At 40.3% G+C, this 19,938-nt stretch overlaps 1 protein-coding gene across 3 annotated transcripts in view; it reads left to right on the top strand.

The window, feature by feature from the left end:
- Positions 1–19,938, top strand: part of LOC105745887 (Fc receptor-like protein 6) — a 304,798-nt gene that overhangs the window by 125,054 nt on the left and 159,806 nt on the right. The window contains exon 2 of one of the 3 annotated variants that reach the window (XR_011645442.1): positions 157–1,165. The exons of 1 other annotated variant lie outside the window; for it this stretch is intronic. The gene's annotated coding sequence lies outside the window, so the exon portion shown is untranslated. Of the gene's footprint in view, positions 1–156; positions 1,166–19,938 lie in introns of those variants that run through there. One more of the 3 variants, XM_071207498.1, reaches the window with a different exon arrangement.

Genomic DNA, 19,938 nt, shown 5'->3' on the forward strand with positions numbered 1-19,938 from the left:
TACCTAACCTGATGTTCAAAACAAGCTGTGAGTTACAGTCATGGGAAAAGGCCCACAGAGGGATCAGGATACCTGGGTGCAGGCCTGGACTTTGCCACTCATAACTTGTGACCTTAAGTGAGGTCCTCAGAGCATGTTTTTGCCTTTATTTTACAGGTAAGGAAACTGAAGCTCAAAGGGACTAAGTGACTGATCCCTATCAACAAGTGACAAACAACCTGGAAAAGGTTGGAAAGAACAAAAGACCTGATTAAATCCAAAGGCCGAGATGGACAGTGTGGGAAGAAAGTAGCACTCCAGAGGTTAACAAGTTAGGAAATCCGTCTCTGAAAAACCAATATGACTTCTTTGTTAGAAAAATGAATGAGTGTGAACGCCAATCCCTGTGGTAGTTAAAAAGATCAAAATGATGCCATGCTGGGAGGGGAGATGATGATTCATGCCTGTCGCTCTCCCTGAACCTGAAATCTGAGGGATGACCTTGAGACTGCCAAAGAGTCACAGTCTGACTGACCTTCCAAAGCCGGTTTTCAAGAATGTCATGAAATGGGTTATTTAGACACAAGCCCTGGTTCTTCTGGGTACCCAGACTAGTTAAGAGGCGCAGAGGCTTCGAAGTGTAGCAGGGTGCAGACACCCAAGAGCTCCTTATTTAAAATAATATTATATCATTTTTATGCCAAGTCTACTACTTTCAAGTTCCAATGGAACAGGAAAAGATGATTTTTATGCCTAGGTAATCACTTCTTATCTAGAGATTTCATTCACACCCTTCTTAATCTTGCTCTTTGCATCCTGAAGAATCCTTACTGGAGGAACCATTTACTTTAACACTTGGCTTCCAATAGGCCCCGTGCCCCTGCTCTGCCATGCTAAGCCATAGGGAAGGAGGTTTTCCTAAAAAGAGCAGCAGCACCTAGAACCAGAGAAACAGTTTCATCATGGACATTCTTCAAGGACTCTGGGATGACAGCAGCTGAGATGGAAGTTAAAATGGAGGTAAGAATAAGCCTGGGCCACTGCTTTGCCCACCTCTAGGGGCAGCATGCACATTGTAGCCTGTATTACGCAGCAGTGGTGTGAGCCAGTCTTTCTACTTCCTACTTACCACTGGCAATCTCTCTGTCTTGATTTTATTTCTTCTTTATTTCTTCTGGATTTAAGAGGGGAAACTGAAAGGCAAAGAAAAGCTACTAATATTAAAAAAAAATTTCTGTATTGGTCTTTGGGAAGTGTAGTGTGTGTGACTCAGCTTTACATTAAAGAATGGTAAAGTTTGTCACTGAGGACCCCACCACAGCCACTATGATACAGAAGTAAAACTGTGACATGATTTGGTGCTGACCCAGGGAAGGCAGAACCACTGATCCCAGTATCTCTATTCACCACCTGTTGGCTCCTGAGTACAAACTGTGCTGTACCAGTTTAGCCTCTCCTTTTAAACATTTATAGAATGTGCTTTATATGCCTTGGAAAGCCTGGTGCTTTCTGTTTTGTAAAACTGGATGAGTCCAAGAAAATGCAGAGACTCACATTGGCCTTTAAAAAAACAAAAGAAAAGAAACAGAAAACACAGCTGTTCCACTTATGCCTCATCATGATCAAATGATAATGTACAGGGTACACATTGGTTGACAGGTGGTAAGCATAAGCTGTCATTGCGAGCTAAGTAGAATGATGAGGGTTTGTGCCACTTAAGAACAGCATTCAGCAATAATAAGAGAGGCCCAAATATAGCGGCTTAAGCAAAACTAATGGTTCATTTTCTCATATAAAAGAACTCAAGAAATGAATGGTATGCATGGTTGTTCTTTAAAATTTTGAAATAAAAATTTAAAATCAAGAATTGAAAGGCCCAGGGATGGTGGTATGTTTCTATGAAGTCTTCAGGGACCCAGGTCCCCTCTAACTTATGAAGTGACCATTCTTATTGGTGGCTTCTATCTTCAAAACCACAAGATGATTGATGAAATCTGGCTATCCTATCTATTTTTAATACTGAAGAAAAAAAAAAAAAGGAACACCTAGGGGCAAAATTTTATGACCCATCAGTCTGTCCCTCTTTCAAGGAACTTTCTAAGAAGTCACACCCAAGAACTTCTGTTTAAATCTAATTGGCCAGAACTTAATAACATAACCAAATGTAACTGCAAGGGAGACTGGGAAATGTGTCTCAGCTGTGCACATCACCACCCTGTGTAAAATCGCAGTTAGTTTCTAAGAAGGGTAGAATCATAGATAGCAGGTTCTGTCCCAGTGTTATGTATTCTGTGTGAAGTCAGCTGGGTTGTGTCATCTCAACTGAACTCAGTGCAGAGAGGATCTGAAGTCTTTGGGATGGTGGAAGTGTGTGCTGTTGGTATGAGCTTAGCAGGACATTGAGAAAAATGCAATCAAGTGTGAGGTTAATGACATGGTGAGTAGAATGTAATCTGCATGGGCTCAGTGGGATCATGAAGTGTGTGCACACTCATTGTGGGATCAATGAGATAGTGAGAAGTGTGCACAGTTGGTATGCTCTTGGTGACATAGTGAGGGGTGTGAAAGGTCAGTAGGGGTCCAGAGGGTAGTTAGTTTCCATGTGGGATCACTAAGGCCTGTAGAGAGAAACTTTCACTGAAGGCTTTCTACCTGTTTCACAGCTTTTCGAGAGCATCACCCATATAAACAACACAACAGGCTCACTGAAAGGGGGAAAACACCCTGAGTCCTATATGGAGGCCTTGCCTACCTCTCCATCTATATTAGCAATTTGTAATTAGGGTTTCCTTCAGCAGGACAGATGCTACATTTACAAGAACAGGTGGCTCCTCTTTTCAGTTCCAAGCAGGCTCCACATTGCCATTGTCCTTCCATGGCCAAGTTCCTCACGTTAGTAGCCTTTATACCTCACAATCATCAGGTTTATACACTTCAGCCCAAAGCCAGAACTGCAACAAATTCCCTTGACCTGCTGAATGTTTGCCTTATCATACCCCGAAGTCCTCCAGGGTCCTCCTTCACATCACCACAAGCCCTGCCAGTGACTGTACTGGTTTATCAGGGACCTTTTTTTGGCATTCCCATTCTGCTTTCTACAACGTTGGTTGTCTCAGTGATACATGCTTTGAGTTGTTGCTTTATCCCTCTTAGATCTGTCCCTGCTTATCTGTGTCTCTGTTCCCCTAGGATGTATTTATCAGCACACAAATGTGGCTTGTGACCTCTTTTGCATTGTTCAGTACTAATTGTTACTGAAGCAACCCTAGAACACCTTTAAGTGGCCTCCCTAAGAGAGATTTCCAGGAACAGAATGCCAAACATGTGGCTTAATAAGACTTTTTTTTTTTATTATTTTAAGTTTAATTTCCTTTTTTTAAAATGCATAGATCGTAAAAAATTCTATATTAAAAGATATAAGAGGTTGCTATATACTCCACACCCCACCCTACCACACTCCTACCACATCAACAACCTCTTTCATCATTGTGGCACATTCATTGCATTTGGTGAATACATTTTGGAACACTGCTGCTCTGCATGGATTATAGTTTACATTGTAGTTTACACTGTCCCCCAGTATATTCAGTGGGTTATGGCAGGATATATAATGTTCAGCATCTGTCCCTGCAATATCATTTAGGACAACTCCAAGTCCCAAAAATGCCCCCACATCACATCTCTTCTTCTCTCTCCCTGTCCCAACAACTACTGTGGCCACTTTCTCAACATCAGTGATACAATTCCTTCAATTGCTAGACTCGCAATAGTTCCATAATAGAACACCAGTAAGTCCATTCTAATCCACATTTTTGTTAAAGATTTATTTATTTTTAATTTATTTCTCTCCCTTCCCCGCCACCCCCCCATTGTCTGCTCTCCATGTACATTCACTGCATGTTCCTCTGTGTCTGCCTGCATTCTTGTCAGCGGCACCAGGAACCTATGTCTCTTATTGTTGCATCTCTTGCTCCATCAGCTCTCTGTGTGTGGGGTGCCACTCCTGGGCAGGCTGTGCTTTTTTTCACACGGGTCATCTCTCCATGCAATGCACGCTCCATGCGCACGGGGCTCCCCTACATGGTGACACCCCTGTGTAGTAGGGCACTTTTTGTGCATATCAGCAGTGCACATGAGCCAACTCACCATATGGGTCAGGAGGACCTCGGTTTAAACCCTGAACCTCCCATATGCAGGCAGACACTCTATCAGTTGAGTGAAATCCACTTCCCTCTAATCCATATTTTATTCCTCCATCCTGTGGACCCTGGAATGGTGATGTCTACTCCACTTCTATATCGAGAGGGGCTTAGATCTCACAAGGTTGATGGATGGAATTATACTGCTTGCACTTTTAGGTACTCTCAGTTCCCTGGTGTGGTGGTTGAACATCTTCACCTCCCTGTTAGCTTATTTGTGTATGTACAACAAACCAGAGAATAGGAGTTGGAACTCTGCTGAGGCTCAGGGCCCAGCTTGCACAAGGACAGTCCAGAGATTTGAGTCTCCTGAGTATACACCAATCCCAGTGCCAACCACAGGTTCAGTAAAAGTAACAGAAGAGACATGTGTAGAAAGGTCACATCTGAGTCCAACGCCATCACACAAATTACAAAGTAGGACCCACTGACAAGGCACTGAGCTCCAGAGCCATCTGCCATGACCATAGAACCTGTGTTCCTCCGTAGCCTTCAGGAGCACCAGTACCTGGGTTGTATCTACTTTGGCTGTCTCTGTGATCCTGCTGAGAAGTGTGTAAGCACGACTCCTCTGATGACCTCCTAAATCTTTACTGAAGACTCTTAGCCATATAAACTCATTTGTCTTTACCATTATACCCCTTTTATTCCAGGTCTTTTTTTAGTTGCACCACCAGCTAGTGATTGGTAGTAATCTCTTGGCACCAGGAAGGCTCATCCCAGGAAGTCATGTCCCAAGTGGGGGGGTAATCAGACTTTTGAGTTGCACATGAGAGGAAACCTTTGCTTAGGATTTCAAAGGACAAAAGAGAATTTCAACATAAACACCGGGAATGGTACTCTGTTGTTTCTCGAGTCAAAGTCTAGTTGATGATGGGAATGAACTGCTGGTGTGTCATGTGATTGCCAGGAACAGTCCCAAACTCTTTCTGAAGTCGAAATGCTCAGCCCCACCAAACCTGCAGTTAAAAGCAGCTACAAATGCAGCCTGAAGTATATCATTGTGGAAATCAACTACTTTAAAAGCTATGCCTGAAAAGGTATAGTTTTGTTTAGAAGTGTGATTCACAGCTTGCCCTTAAATCATGAGCTTCCAAGAGATAGCACTGACAAGTATCACAATCATAATTCTCTAAATAAATTCAATGTGAATTCCTAAGAACTACAGTCTGAAAAAACTATTTGAGAAACCACCCTATCTTACTGCTGCATGGATATATTGCCAGAAAATAGTTAGAAATTAGATGTTAGCTCATTTTGTTGAAGGAGTTACCTACCCATAATTGTATGCTTGCAACATATCTACAAACAAAAGTTTTGAACTTTGCTGGGATCAGGTTATGAGTTTGTTTTCCCAACCAAGGATCTTGAGTTGTGCTAGTTATCTTGGATGTGGAAGTTCTCTTCTCTTTAGTACAGAAAGAGAAAAGTAAGGATTTCCCACAGGTAAAGTTACTACAAAAATCTAGGCTCTGTCAGGAAACTGACTTTTGTTCACTTTTAGAATATGAAAAAGCAGGTGAAATGATCACCCGTGAACCCTATATCAAATACCCTTCATTACAGGAATACATCTATTCTCCTTTGGAGGGTGGGCTGATTCCAATTTCAGGACACCACAGGAACTCAATATAAATTTAGAAAACTATATTTCAATTTGTAGAGGCATAGTTAACTCAACAACTGGAAGAAAAGCAATTATTGTCCCTTAATTATAGAAAATTTCTTCTTGTTAAAGCATTTGTTGAGCCCTCATTACATATAAAATCAAACTCCATGATCAAAAGACCATGAGACTTGTGCCAGATGCCAAATGAACATGTCAGATTGTCAACTCCTCCAATATTGCTGGTGTTTAAGTGAGAATGGATCTTCCCATTGGGATAGGCCTGGTGCTGATGAGGCAGTCCAGAGCTAGGGTGAGAAGCCAGGCAGGAAAATAAAACTAGACTAAACGTTGTAGGTGGAGGCTGGGAATGGGAAAATCCACCAGGGCTCAGGAGCCAAATGAGCAGTCAGGACTTTGAGACAGATCTGAGTCTAGGTAGCTTGTAGGTGAGAAACCAAGCCAGCAGGTAGGGACCAGGAAAACCCCAGGCACCAAAGACCAACACAAATCAAAGGTCCAGAAACCAAGCAAAAAGTCAAGACAGCAGATAGACACACCATCGCGATGATCCTGAAACTGAAGTACCTGCATTTCAGGGAAGATGGATCTTCCCCTAGTTCTGCAGGGTCAATCCATTCCAGGTTGTACAGGTGGAAGCAAGGGATCCAAGTTAAATGACAGAGGTGTGGTGTTTGGAATCATACTGAAGGACACACAAAATACCTCTGTTCAGTGCCTGACAAAGGGCAGGGCTTTAAGCCTTGATAAGTCATCGATGGCACATAAGGATTTCAGGTCACACTGGCCAGAAATAGCCATTAGGGATCAGGGAGGAAAAGGGAAATTGAGAAGTACTGCTTTAACATTTTCCCACTTTCCTATCAGTGTCATCTGCCCACTTCTTTGTTCTTAATCATCAAGCAATTCCTATGGTCCAAATCCTTCCGCTGAGGCACAGCACCCAGAACTCCCCAACGTACAAATTTCTCCAAGTTAAAATATATATATATATTCTCTTTTTTAATCTGGCAGGCATTATTACAGAGTTCAAAGAGAAAGAAAGTGAATTACTGTAACTCTAACAGAGATGTGAATGACTAGGGTACTTAGCTCTTCTAAAGGCTTTTTAATATGAAGGAAAGAATTACTACAAAACAACCTCTCAAACTCTGTTTTAGCACTACAGACAGGGTTTGAAACCCCACAGCTCTTCTCTAAAACAATTATCTAATATATGACTAAAATTACAGGGAAGCGGACTTGACCCAGTGGTTAGGGTGTCCATCTACCACATGGGAGGTCCACGGTTCAAACCCCAGGCCTCTTTGACCCGTATGGAGCTGGCCCACGTGCAGTGCTAATGCACACAAGGAATGCTGTGCCTCGCAGGGGTGTCCCCCGCGTAGGGGAGCCCCATGCGCAAGGAGTATGCCCCATAAGGAAAGTCACCCAGTGCGAAAGAAAGTGCAGCCTGCCCAGGAATGGCACCACACACACACGGATAGCTGACACAACAAGATGACACAACAAAAAGAAACACAGATTCCCATGCCACTGACAACAACAGAAGAGGACAAAGAAGAACACGCAGCAAATAGACACAGAGAACAGACTACTGGGTGGGGTGGGAGGAAGGGGAGTGAAATTTTTTAAAAAATTTACAGCATTTAGAAAAAATACTCCTTTTCCTTCATGATACAAAAATACTCCTTAAAATATCTAAGAACTGTTCTTAAAGGCGATAACTTATTCATTTCTCTTATCTCCCTTTTAATAAAATATAGTTCTAGGAATAAACACAGACTATTTGAATTTTAATAATTTTCAAAAAATGATACTTGACCATATAAAACTTCAGAAATTTCTGCATTTTCTGAGACAAGAGATAAATTATGACAGAGGCTGCACTACACAGTGGAAGGAGCATTAACTCAGTGTTGTCTTGGCCAAGTCCTTCCTCATCACTCACAGAAATAAAATATCTACTCTGCAGAGTTCTTGTGAAAATTAAAAATAATGTGTGTAAATTACCTAGCACAGTACCTGACCCATAGCAGGTGTTCAGTGAATAGTAGCAATGGTTACTGTTGCTCACATATCTAAGGAATGCCCAGTCCTCTTTCACTGTAAACATATTTCTGTCTAAGCAAATCATCCTAATTTATGTTTTTTTAGGAGGTACCAGGGATTGAACCCAGGATCTTGTACATGGGAAGCAGTTCTCAACCACTGAGCTGTACCCACTCCCCATGGTCATCCAAATTTAACCACAGAAATCCGTGTATGAGATCCAAAAAACTAGATAACAGTCCCAGCTTTACCTCTAAATAGCTGTGTGATTCTTTGTAAGATAATTAACCTCTCTGGACCTCAATGTCCTCAATCTGAAAAATAAGGGATTTGAGCCACATGACTTTGCTGACTACGAGATGGGAGGATCTCTGTCACTAGCTGATTGCCTTCCTGGACAGAGAGAAGGTGGGTGAAAGATTGTCCCAGTGGAGATGGCATATCCCCTTTGGTCAGGTGTTTGCCCATGTATCTCTGCACTCACCCTTCTACCTCCAGTTCCAACCCCACCTTGCACAAGGGAGCACATGGACATAGACTCATAACCCCCTCCCCTGATATATGTTCACTCTGTAATCTAGGATAATGTGCTAAAATTATCTGACCCTCAGTTTTCTCCTCTGTAAAAGTACAATAGTAATATTTTTTTCACTGGGTTATGAGGATTAGATGAAACATTTTATATAAAAAATGATTTATAGACTGTGCAGCATTATGCAGTGTTAGTTGAGTAACTTAGGTAATTGGTGATTTGCATCATTGGAAGCATCTCTAGAAAGCTCTCCCAAAAGCGTGATTCTGAGTCAGGACCTCTGGTGAGTCATCCTTCCCTGTGTGAAGTTTGTATGCCCAGAAGAATCAGAGAGAATGATATTGAATTTTGCTATAATCAGATTTTGACTTAGGTTTTCCTAACTGAGAAAGGAGGTTTCTTTAAACTTTCGCTTGTAAGCAAGTGGCAGGAACTTGTTTGTTTTGTTTTTTGTCTTTATTTTTAATGTTACATTAAAAAACTATGAGGTCTCCATATACCCCCCACCCACCTCACCCAACTCCTTCCATAGCAACAAGCTCCTCCATCATCATGGGACATTCATTGCACTTGGTGAATACATCTCTGAGCCCTGCTGCACCACATGGTCAGTGGTCCATATTATAGTTTACACTCTCCCCCAGTCCACCCAGTGGGCCATGGCATGACATACAATGTCCAGGAATTGTCCCTGCAATACCACCCAGGACAACTCCAAGTCCTGAAAATGCCCCCACATCACATCTCTTCTTCCCACTCCCTACCCTCAGCAGCTACTAAGGCCATTTTCTCCACATCAATGCTACATTTACTTCCATTACTAATCATGATAGTTCCAGAATAAAATAATGTCCAGGAATGTTTTCACCCCATTAGCAAATTCCTATCCATGAGATCTGAGGTTTTCCTATTTCAAGAAGGCAATTGCAGAATTTCAGGGGAACAGCCTATTCTAACTGTAATAAATCAGTCAATCACTGGACAGCAGATCTTTCCCACAGAGCCCTATTCTTAGGTTTTACTAGGCTTACTGTTTCGTGAAACATCAGCTTCTTATGGTCACAAGGAAATGTTAGAAATGTAAAGCATTGTAAGAGGAAACTGAACATGCTGTTGTGTGCCTCATGTCCTGAAATGCCCTCTTTGCAATCCTGTACAAAGCTGTGGAATCCCTTCCAGCATTTTCCCCTCATACCCGGGTCTAAAATTTCTTTCTTGATAAAAGGTTTCAAGCAATTAGCTCAGAATGTAGTCTGAAGAGTTGACTTTTGAGTACAGTCATCTATGTGACTGCTGAATTAGCATTTGTCTCACCGAGTACATCCCATCCACATGTGCAGGTCACATGCCCTTGCACAGGGCTGGCCCCATAAACAGAAATGTTAGCAACATATCAATTGACAGGTGCAATTTGAGACAAGTCACAATCCCAGTTGCCAAAATTGTTCCCTGCCAAATGACATAGTACCTAAAATTCCCAATATTAAACTCACTGCTTCTAATATTCATACCTTACCCACATCTTCTCTCCTACTGTCTGTCCATGTAAATCAAATCCATCCTTCAATGCCTAGCACATTCTCATTCTTTCATAAAGCCTTCTATGACCCCTCAGTTGGATCCTTTTAAACATTCACAACACGTATTCTGTATCTCTTTTGTGCTATATATTTTAATTTAGCATATGCAATGTACATTTAAGTACACGTACCATACCCCACGAGGTGTGTAATTTTGAAAATCAATCTCTGGCATGTCTAATTTATCTTTGTGCCACCATCCTATTCCTGAGCAACTGGGTCCAGAGCTGACACTTAGTAAAGAGTCAATACATAAGCAGTGGGTTGATGAAATGATGGTAAGGCACAGCTTCACCTGGGCTGAGATTTTGCTACCCACAAGCTGTATATTATTCAGCAGTCACTTCACACTTTGGGGCCTTGTTTTCTTCTTTAAAAATAAGACCCTTGGAGAGTTCTAAAATGCCAGTGGTCTCCCATCCATCATTGCTAAAGCTCTGGATGATCTCATGGCTCATAGTGGTTTAGCAACAGCCCAACATTACTTGCATTCATTTTTTTTTTTAACGTGGTTTAACACTGTATGTGCTGCAATAAGTTTTCAAAAAGGAATCAAGATAAAAGGAAGAAAAAGATGCATCCGAAGGAAATGTAAATATACAGAAATGAATTCTGTACAGGCTTAGTTGTAAAGGTGGGGCACAAATTCAGTTCCGAGCTTCCTAGCAACCAAAGCAAAGACGGATTAAAATATAAACACATTAGCTGCTCAAGAAAAGTGCAGCTCTTCCTAATATTAAGATGCAACAGAAATTGATAGCATAGACTTCATTCTCAAAATAACCCAACAATTAATACACCAGGGAGTTTCATAGAGCTATTTCCTATAATATCCTTTAATACAAAAGTATTCTAGTTATCTCTTGTTACATAACAATCTCAAAATAGTGGCTAACACTGGTAATAATCATCTATTATCTCTCTTGGATTGACTGGGTTCAGCTAAGCAGTTCTCACTTAGGGTCTCAAATTGTGGCTGAGTCTAGAATCAAGTGGATCCTGGACTAGGAAGACTCAAACAGATGCCCTTTTCAGATCTCTTTCCCTTTATGCCTAGGTGGTCTCTCCACATGATTCTCCAGCATGGTAGCTTCTTATAAAGCAGCTCAGGCTGAGAGGGAGGGAGCCTGGAAGACCCTATCACTTTTTCTGACCTAGTTCTGGAGTCACACAGTATCACTTCTGCCACATTCTATTCATTAAAAGTCACTACATTTGGTCCATATTCAAGGGAAGGAGAATTAGTGCCCATGTCTTAATGCAAATATGTTTTAAAACCACCACATATGACCTAATGGAAATTTGGAACTCAGTAAATGTTGTGCTTCTGAAAGCCAGAAAAGGGATAGTTTGACTTGAACCAGAGATAAAATCTAGACTATCTGGAGTGTACTATCCAATACGGTAGCCACTAGCCTTAAATGGCTATAGAAATTTAAATTAATTAAAATTTGAAAATTTTAAAGCAACTCTTCAGTCTTAATAGTCACATGTCATATGCTAAATAGCCACATGTAGGTAGTGACTATCTTATTGGGCAGCACAGATATAGAATATTTCCATCATTGCAGAAAGCTCTATTGGACAGTGCTGTCTTAGGATATTGAAATATCTGATCATACCCTTTGACTGTCAATCAGAATTGCTAGCCTTTCTAATTAAATTTTAGTAAGTACTGGGCAGCTGAAAGGTCCAAATTGTAATTTTTTACAAAAGTAGGAACTGCATGAAATTCATGTTGCTAATGAAAGATAATCCATAAACTTTAAAAAATCAACCAAGTAGGTTAGATTCAATTTCTTTAAGGAAAATTAAGGCTCCTAACCAGGACCCAAATAACAGCCCACCCTATTGCCAGATGGCAGTTTTCCAAGGAGGATCTACCAACAAAACAGTTTACTCAAAACTGTTTTCCCCAAACATTATAAAGCTACAAAGTTAATTCCCTAACTCTTGCATTTAACCAACACTTAGGGAGCAGACAGAGATGTAATAACTGTTACCTGAAAACTTTTTCTTTCTACTTTTTTTTCTTTTTTTTTTCTTTTTTGTCTTTATTTATTTTATATTACATTATAAAAATATGAGGTCCCCATATACCTCCCACCCCCTTCACCCCACTCCTCCCCCCTAGAAACAATCTCCTCCATCATCATGAGACATTCATTGCATTTGGTGAAAACATCTCTGAGCACTGCTCCACCTCATGATCAATGGTCCACATCATAGCCCACACTCTCCCACGTTCCATCCACTGGGCCATGGGAGGACATACAATGTCTGGTAACTGTCCCTGCACCATCACCCAAGACAACTCCAAGTCCCGAAAATGCCTCTACATGTCATCTCTTCCTCCCATTCCCCACACCCAGCAGCTACCATGGCCACTTTCTACACACCAATGCCACAGTTTTTTTCGATTACTAATCACAATAGTTCATGAATAGAATATCAGTAAGTCCACTCTAATCCATATTCTATTCATCCATCCTGAGGACCTTGGAATGGTTGTATCCACTCCACATCTGTAACAAGAGGGGGCTTAGATTCCACATGGATGCTGGATGCAATCCTCCTGCAGTCAGTTGAAGGCACTCTTGGCTCCATGGTGTGGTGGCTGACCTTCTTCAAATCCATGTTAGCTGAGTGGGGTAAGTCCAATAAAACAGAGTGTAGGAACTGAAGTCTGTTGAGACTCAGGGCCGGCTATCATATGGTCAGTCCAGAGATTCAGATACCCTGGGTATATATTAAACCCCAGCACCAACTACAGTTTTGGTAAAAGTAACAGGAGAGGCTTGTGAACAAAGATCACATCTGAGTCCAGCTCCATCACACAGAAATATAAACTCCAAAGTAGTGCCAACTGACATGGCACTGAACTCAATCTGCCATGACCTTAGAACCTGTGGGTCTCTGTAGCCCTCAGAAGAACCAATACCTGGGGTTGTATCTACTTTATCTGTCTCTGGGACTCTGCTGAGGTGTGCGTAAGGGCGACATCTCTGATAACCTCCCGGCTCTTTTTGGAGACTCATACCCATATAAACTCATTTGTCCTTTCCATTTCCCCCTTGATTCAGGTCAAAAAGCATTTTTAACTCCTGGTATTATATGTCGACTGAGATATTCTGCTGGTCCTAGTTGACCCTTTTATTCAAGGTCATTTTCTAGTTGCATCATCAGCTGGTATTTGGTAGTAATCCCTTGGCACCAGGGAGGCTCATCCCCGGGAGTCATGCCCCACGCTGGGGGGAAGGCAATGCATTTACATGCTGAGTTTAGCTTCAAGACTGGCTACATTTGAGCAACATGGAGGTTCTCAGGAGGTAACTCTTAGGCACCCTGAAGCTCTAGGTCTTGTTCTCATTTCAGGTGTACAGGCTCATAAACATAGTCATTAGTATCAAGGGCTCTTGTTGGACCTTCATTCTTTTTTGGTCTTTGCCATTGCACTTGTGGGATTGTTGCTGTTCCTTTAGGGGCTGTGATAGAACTCCCCTGGCTAGGAACTCAGCACTCCCTCAGTTGTTGTTTTGAATTGTATCCACTATGAAAATATCCAAACATTTTTATGTACCCTGGATATATGCCCTGGAGAACTCCCTGCCAACCATGTGTCCCCTGTCAATAACATCCCACACTAGTATTCCTCCCCTGCCATTGTTGAACCTCTGTGTGATCCAAAACTTCCTGAAAAATGAAGCCCAATATATTGCCAGGTTCCCTTAATAGTAAAATGGAATATAGCGATGAATTTAAAGGTTAGACTTAGAATACATATTAATTTGGAAAAATTACGGTAAAAATAAATTGGAGTATCAAAAAATTTCAAAATGCAAAAGCTTTGTTTTTGGTGTTTTGCCTTCCATCATGGCAATAAGTGTTGCCCTGTATGCAATTTGGCAAGGCAACTACTTCTGTCTTTTCCTCAGTGTCTATGTCCTATCCTTTTCTTTTCTTTTTTCTAATTATTAAGCTTATCTTCACAAGAGTTTTAGATCACAGTAATTCATACATACAATATACAGTACTCCCACATATCCAGCATAAAACCTTTTCCCTTCCACAGCAATAATCTTTTAACATATTCATAGTATATTTACTGAAACTGATGTACAGATATTGAGAAAATAGCTTTCAAACAAGGTAACATTTGTGTTTACATTGTGGTTTATATTTTAGACTATACAATTTTCTAGATTTTTAGTTATGTTCTACATTATGATTTACATTTTAGCCTATCGGCCCCTATATATTTTTGGTGTAATTTAAGATGTCTTATATCCATCCTTGTGTACTCTTGTGAAACACTTCTATTGCCCACACAGTTACATTGGTTCCATCTATTCAATACCTCTTTCCCCCTCCCCTTAGGGCCCACAGTGACAGTCAATCTTCATTGTTTGAAGGGCAATGTTTAGAGATACTTGCAACAGTGTTGAGGGCTTGACATGATCACTGCCCTAATGCACTGGGAGACACCATTTCTCTTGAGAGATACAGTTCCCTCTATTTGATGGCATCACTCCTTCCCAGGATGTGGGTATACCTTCATTCTCATTATATGGGTCTCTATCCGATGATATAACCCACTATGGCAGAAAGAGCATTCACATATTCCCTAGGAGCCAGTCCTGTGTTAGATTATCCCCTTTAAGTATCTTAAACAGGTAACTTCCCTTATTATATTTTTGAAAAGGTTTTCTCAGCATTATACTCTCAATGAAATACCTGACAATCTCCTATGTTCGTATGTTGCCCCACCCTCCCCCCAATTTCTTGGGCAATATTACCCATCCTCCCATCCCTAGCCCCCCTCAAGCCTGCAAAGCCCCACCCAAAGGTAATCCTATGCCCCCATTTTATCCCTTCCTTGTACAAATACTTATTTCCAGCTTATCATAGGTTTCATCCATGTAGGTGTCAGCTTACATCCTTCCTCTACCCCCCAATTTCATGTAAGCCTGTCATCCAGGCTCTAGCTCTCTGAGGCAGCTTGGTTTACTTATTTCATATCATTAAGGTCATGTAGTATTTGTCCTTCAATGCCTGGGCTGCTTCACTCAGCACACGGTTCTCAAGATTCATCCCTGTTATCACGTGTGTTTGTACTGTATTTGTTCTTAAAGCTGAGTAGTATTCCATTGTATGTATATACCACATTTTATTTATCCATTCATCTGTTGATGGGCATTTGGGTTGATTCCAACTTTTGGCAATAGTGAACAATGCTGCTATGAACATTGGTGTGCATATATCGGTTTGTGTCCTTGTTTTCAGTTCTACTGGGTATATACCCAGCAGTGGAATTGCTGGGTCATATGGCAAATCTATGGCTAGTTTTTTTAGAAACTACCAAACTGTCCTCCAGAATGGCTGGATACTTCTGCATTCCCACCAGCAGTGGAGGAGTGTTCCCATTCCTCCACATCCTCTCCAGCATTTGTAGTCTTCTGTTTTTCTCATAGCTGCCAATCTTATGGGAGTAAGATGGTATCTCATTGTAGTTGTGATTTGCATTTCCCTGATAGCTAGAGATTTGGAGGAATTTTTCATGTGCTTTTTAGTCATTTGTATTTGTTCTTTGGAGAAGTGTCTGTTTAAATCTTTTTCCCATTTTTTAAATGGGTTGTTTATCTTTTTATTTTCACGATATAGGAGTTCTTTATATATGCAGGTTATAAGTCTCCTATCCGATATATGGTTACCAAATATTTTCTCCCTTTGTGTAGGCTCTCTTTTCACTTTCTTGAGAAACTCCTTTGAGGAGCAGAAAGCTTTAATTTTGAGGAGGTTCCATTTATCTATTTGTTCTTTTGATGCTCGTGCTTTTAGTGTGAAGTTCATGAATCCATTTCCTACTACAAGGTCTTGTAGATGCTTCCCTACACTGCTTTCCAAACTCTTTATGGTCTTGGCTCTTATATTTAGAACTTTGATCCATCTTGAGTTGATTTTTGTATAAGGAGTGAGATGGTAATCCTCTTTCATTCTTTTACATATGGATATCCAGTTCTCCAGGCACCATTTGTTGAATAAGTCATTCTCTCCCATTTGAGAGGGTTTGGTGTGGTGGCTTTATCGAATATTATATGACTATATATATGAGGATCTATATCAGATCTCTCAATTCAGTTCCATTGGTCTGTGTGTCTCTCTTTGTGCCAATACCATGCTGTTTTCACTACTGTAGCTTTGTAGTATGTTTTGAAGTCAGGTAGTGTGGTTCCTCCAATTTCGTTTTTCTTTTTCAATATGTCTTTGGCTATTCGGGGCCTCTTTCCTTTCCAAATAAATTTCATACATAGTTTTTCTAGTTCCTTAAAGAATGCAGTGTTGATTTTTATTGGGATTGCATTGAATGTGTAGATCAGTTTTGGTAGGATAGACATCTTAATAATATTTAGTCTTCCTATGCATGAACAAGGAATATCCTTCCATTTATTGAGGTCATCTTTGATTTCCTTGAACAGTCTTGTGTAGTTCTCCATGTATAAGTTTTTTACATCTTTAGTTAAATTTATTCTTAGGTATTTGATTTTTTTTATTGACTATTGTAAATGGTATTTGTTTCTTGAATTCCTCCTGAGCTGCTCATTATTGGTGTACAGAAATGCTATTGATTTTTGCACATTGACCTTATAAACTGCAACTTTACTAAACTCATTTATGTGTTCTAGAAGCTTTGTTGTAGACCTCTCAGGGTTTTTTATGAATACGACCATGTCATCTGCAAATAATGAAATTTTGACTTCTTCCTTTCCAATTTGAATGCCTTTTATATCTGGTTCTTGCCTCAGTGCTCAAGCAAGTACTTCTAAGACAATGTTAAATAGAAAGGGTGAGAGTGGGCATCCTTGTCTTGTTCCTGATTTTAGAGGGATGGATTTTAGGATTTCACCATTGTAAACAAGGTTGGCAGTGGGTTTTTCATGTATGCTCTTTATCATGTTCAAAAATTGTCCTTGTATTCTAATCTTTTGCAGTGTTTTTATCAAGAAAGGGTGCTGTATTTTGTCAAATGCTTTTTCTGCATCAATAGATATAATCATGTGATTTTTTTCTTTCAATCTGTTTATATGGTGTATTACATTAATTGATTTTCTTATGTTGAACCATCCTTGCATACCCGGAATGAATCCCACTTGGTCATGGTGTATAATTTGCTTAATGTGTTGTTGAATATGGTTAGCAAGTATTTTGTTGAGGATTTTTGCATCTACGTTCATTAGAGAAATTGGTCTGTAATTCTTGTGGTGTCTTTGTTTGGCTTTGGTACTAGGGTAATGTTGGCATAGAATGAGTTAGGTAATGTTGCTTCTGTTTCGATTTTTTGGAAGAGTTTCAGCAGGATTGGTGTTAGTTCTTTCTGGAATGTTCTGTAGAATTCACCTGTGAAGCTGTCTGGCCCTGGGCTCTTCTTAGTTGGGAGGTTTTTAATGATTGATTCTATCTCTTTACTTGTGATTGGTTTGTTGAGATCATCAGTTTCTTCTTTCGTCAATATAGGCTGCTTATGTGTTTCTAGGAATTTGTTCATTTCCTCTGAATTGTCATTTTTGCTGGAATATAGTTTTCAAAGTATCCTCTTATGATAGTCTTTATTTCTATGGGGTCAGTGGTGATATCTTCTTTCTCATTTCTTATTTTGTGTATTTGCATCTCCTTTTTTTCTTTGTTAGTCTCACTAAGGATTTGTCAATTTTATTGGTCTTCTGTAAGAATCAGCTCTTGTTTTTTTATCTTTTCAAGTGCTTTCTTATTTTCTATTTCATTTAGTTCTGCTCTTGTCTTTGTTCTTTCTTCTTCCTGTGGGGTTACTGTGTTTTTTATTTACTAATTTCTCCAAATGTGCAGTTACTTCTTCAATTTTGGCTCTTCTTTTTTTTTTTTTTTTTAAAGATTTATTTTTTTATTTATTTAATTCCCCTCCCCTCCCCCGGTTGTCTGTTTTCTGTGTCTTTTTGCTGCGTCTTGTTTCTTGTTTCTTTGTCCACTTCTGTTGTCGTCAGCGGCACGGGAAGTGTGGGCGGCGCCATTCTTGGGCAGGCTGTTCCCTCCTTCGCGCTGGGCGGCTCTCCTTATGGGTGCACTCCTTGCGCGTGGGGCTCCCCTACGCGGGGGACACCCTGCGTGGTGCGGCACTCCTTGCGCGCATCAGCACTGTGCATGGGCCAGCTCCACACGGGTCAAGGAGGCCCGGGGCTTGAACCGCGGGCCTCCCATGTGGTAGACGGATGCCCTAACCACTGGGCCAAAGTCCGTTTCCCTCTTCTTTTTTGATGTATGGATTTATGGCTATACATTTCCCTCTCAGTACTGCTTTTGCTGCATCCCATAAGTTTTGGTATGTTGTGTTATCATTTTCATTAGTTTCAAGGTAGTTATTAATTTCTTTTGAGATTTCATCTTTGACTCACTGTTTTTCTAAGAGCATGCTCTTTAATTTCCATATCTTGGTGTGAAATCTGGGCCTCTGGCCCTTGCAGATTTCCAGCTTCACTCTACTGTGGTCAGAGATATTATTTTGTATGATTTTGATCTTTCTGAATTCATTGAGCCTTTCTTTGTGGAGCATATGGTCTATCCTGGAGAATGATCCATGTGCACTTGCAAAAAATGTATATCCTGCTGTATTCAGGTGTAATGATCTGTATATGTCTATTAGATACAGCTCCTCTAATATACTGTTCAAGGTTTTTGTTTCTTTATTGATTCTCTTTTGAGATGTTCTGTCCAAAGTTGATAGTGATGTATTAAAGTCTCCTACTATAATTGTAGAGGCATTTATTCTTTCACTTAGTTTTTCCAGCATTTGCCTCACATATTTGGAGGCACCCTTGTTAGGAGCATAAATTTTTATGATTGTTTGTTCTTCTTGAGAGATTGTCCCTTTCACTAATATCTAGTATCCTTCTTTGTCTCTCAAAATTGTTTCGCATTTAAAGTCTATTTTGTCTGATATTAATATAGCTACTCCTGCCTTTTTTTGTTTATTATTTGCTTGTAAGATTGTTTTCTACCCATTCACTTTCAACCGCCATGAATCCCTGCGTCAAAGATGTGTTTCTTGTACACAGGATATAGATGGGTCATATTTCCTTATCCAATCTCCCAGTCTGAATCTTTTGATAAGTGAGTTTAATCCATTAACATTCAGTGTTATTACTTTCAAGGAATTATTTATGCTAGCCATATTTTGACTGGACTTGTGTTTGTCATATTTTTGTTTGTTTTTTTCCTTCTCTTTTTGGCTTTTTTGTTGCTTTTACACTCTCCTCCAACTCTGCCTCTCCTGTTTTTTCCTTTCTTCCTGCAGAACTCCCTTTAGTATTTCTTGAAGGGCAGGGTTCTTGTTGGCATACTCTTTCAATTTCTGTTTATCTGTGAATATTTTGAACTCTCCATCATTTTTGAATGCTAGTTTAGCTGGGTAGAGTATTCCTGTTTGGAAATTTTTTTCTTTTACTATCTTGACTATATCATACCACTGCCTTCTTGCCTCCATGCTTTCAGATGAGAAATCAGCACTTAATCTTATGGAGCTTCCCTTGTATGTGATGGTTTTCTTTTCTCTTGCTGCTTTTAGAATTTTCTCTTTGTCTTGAGCATTGGATAATTTGACAAGTATATGTCTTGGGGTGGGCCTGTTGGGGTTTATGATGTTTGGGGTGCGTTGTGCTTCCTGGATATGTACATCCATCTCTCTCAGTAGATTTGGGAAGTTTTCAGCCATTATTTCCTCCAACACCCCTTCTTGTCCCCTTTCCCTTCTCTTCTCCTTCTGGGATGCCTATAATATATATGTTTGTGCGTTTTGCATTGTCATTCAGGTCCCTAAGTCCTAGCTGGATTTTTTCTATCTTTTTATTGATCAGTTCTACTATCTGTTTGATTTCAGATGTACTGTCTTCCACATCACTAATTCTCTCCTCCGCCTCTTCTAATCTGCTGCTGTTTGCTGAG

The sequence above is a fragment of the Dasypus novemcinctus genome, chromosome 13 (assembly GCF_030445035.2).
Source record: "Dasypus novemcinctus isolate mDasNov1 chromosome 13, mDasNov1.1.hap2, whole genome shotgun sequence".
Taxonomy (NCBI): domain Eukaryota; kingdom Metazoa; phylum Chordata; class Mammalia; order Cingulata; family Dasypodidae; genus Dasypus; species Dasypus novemcinctus.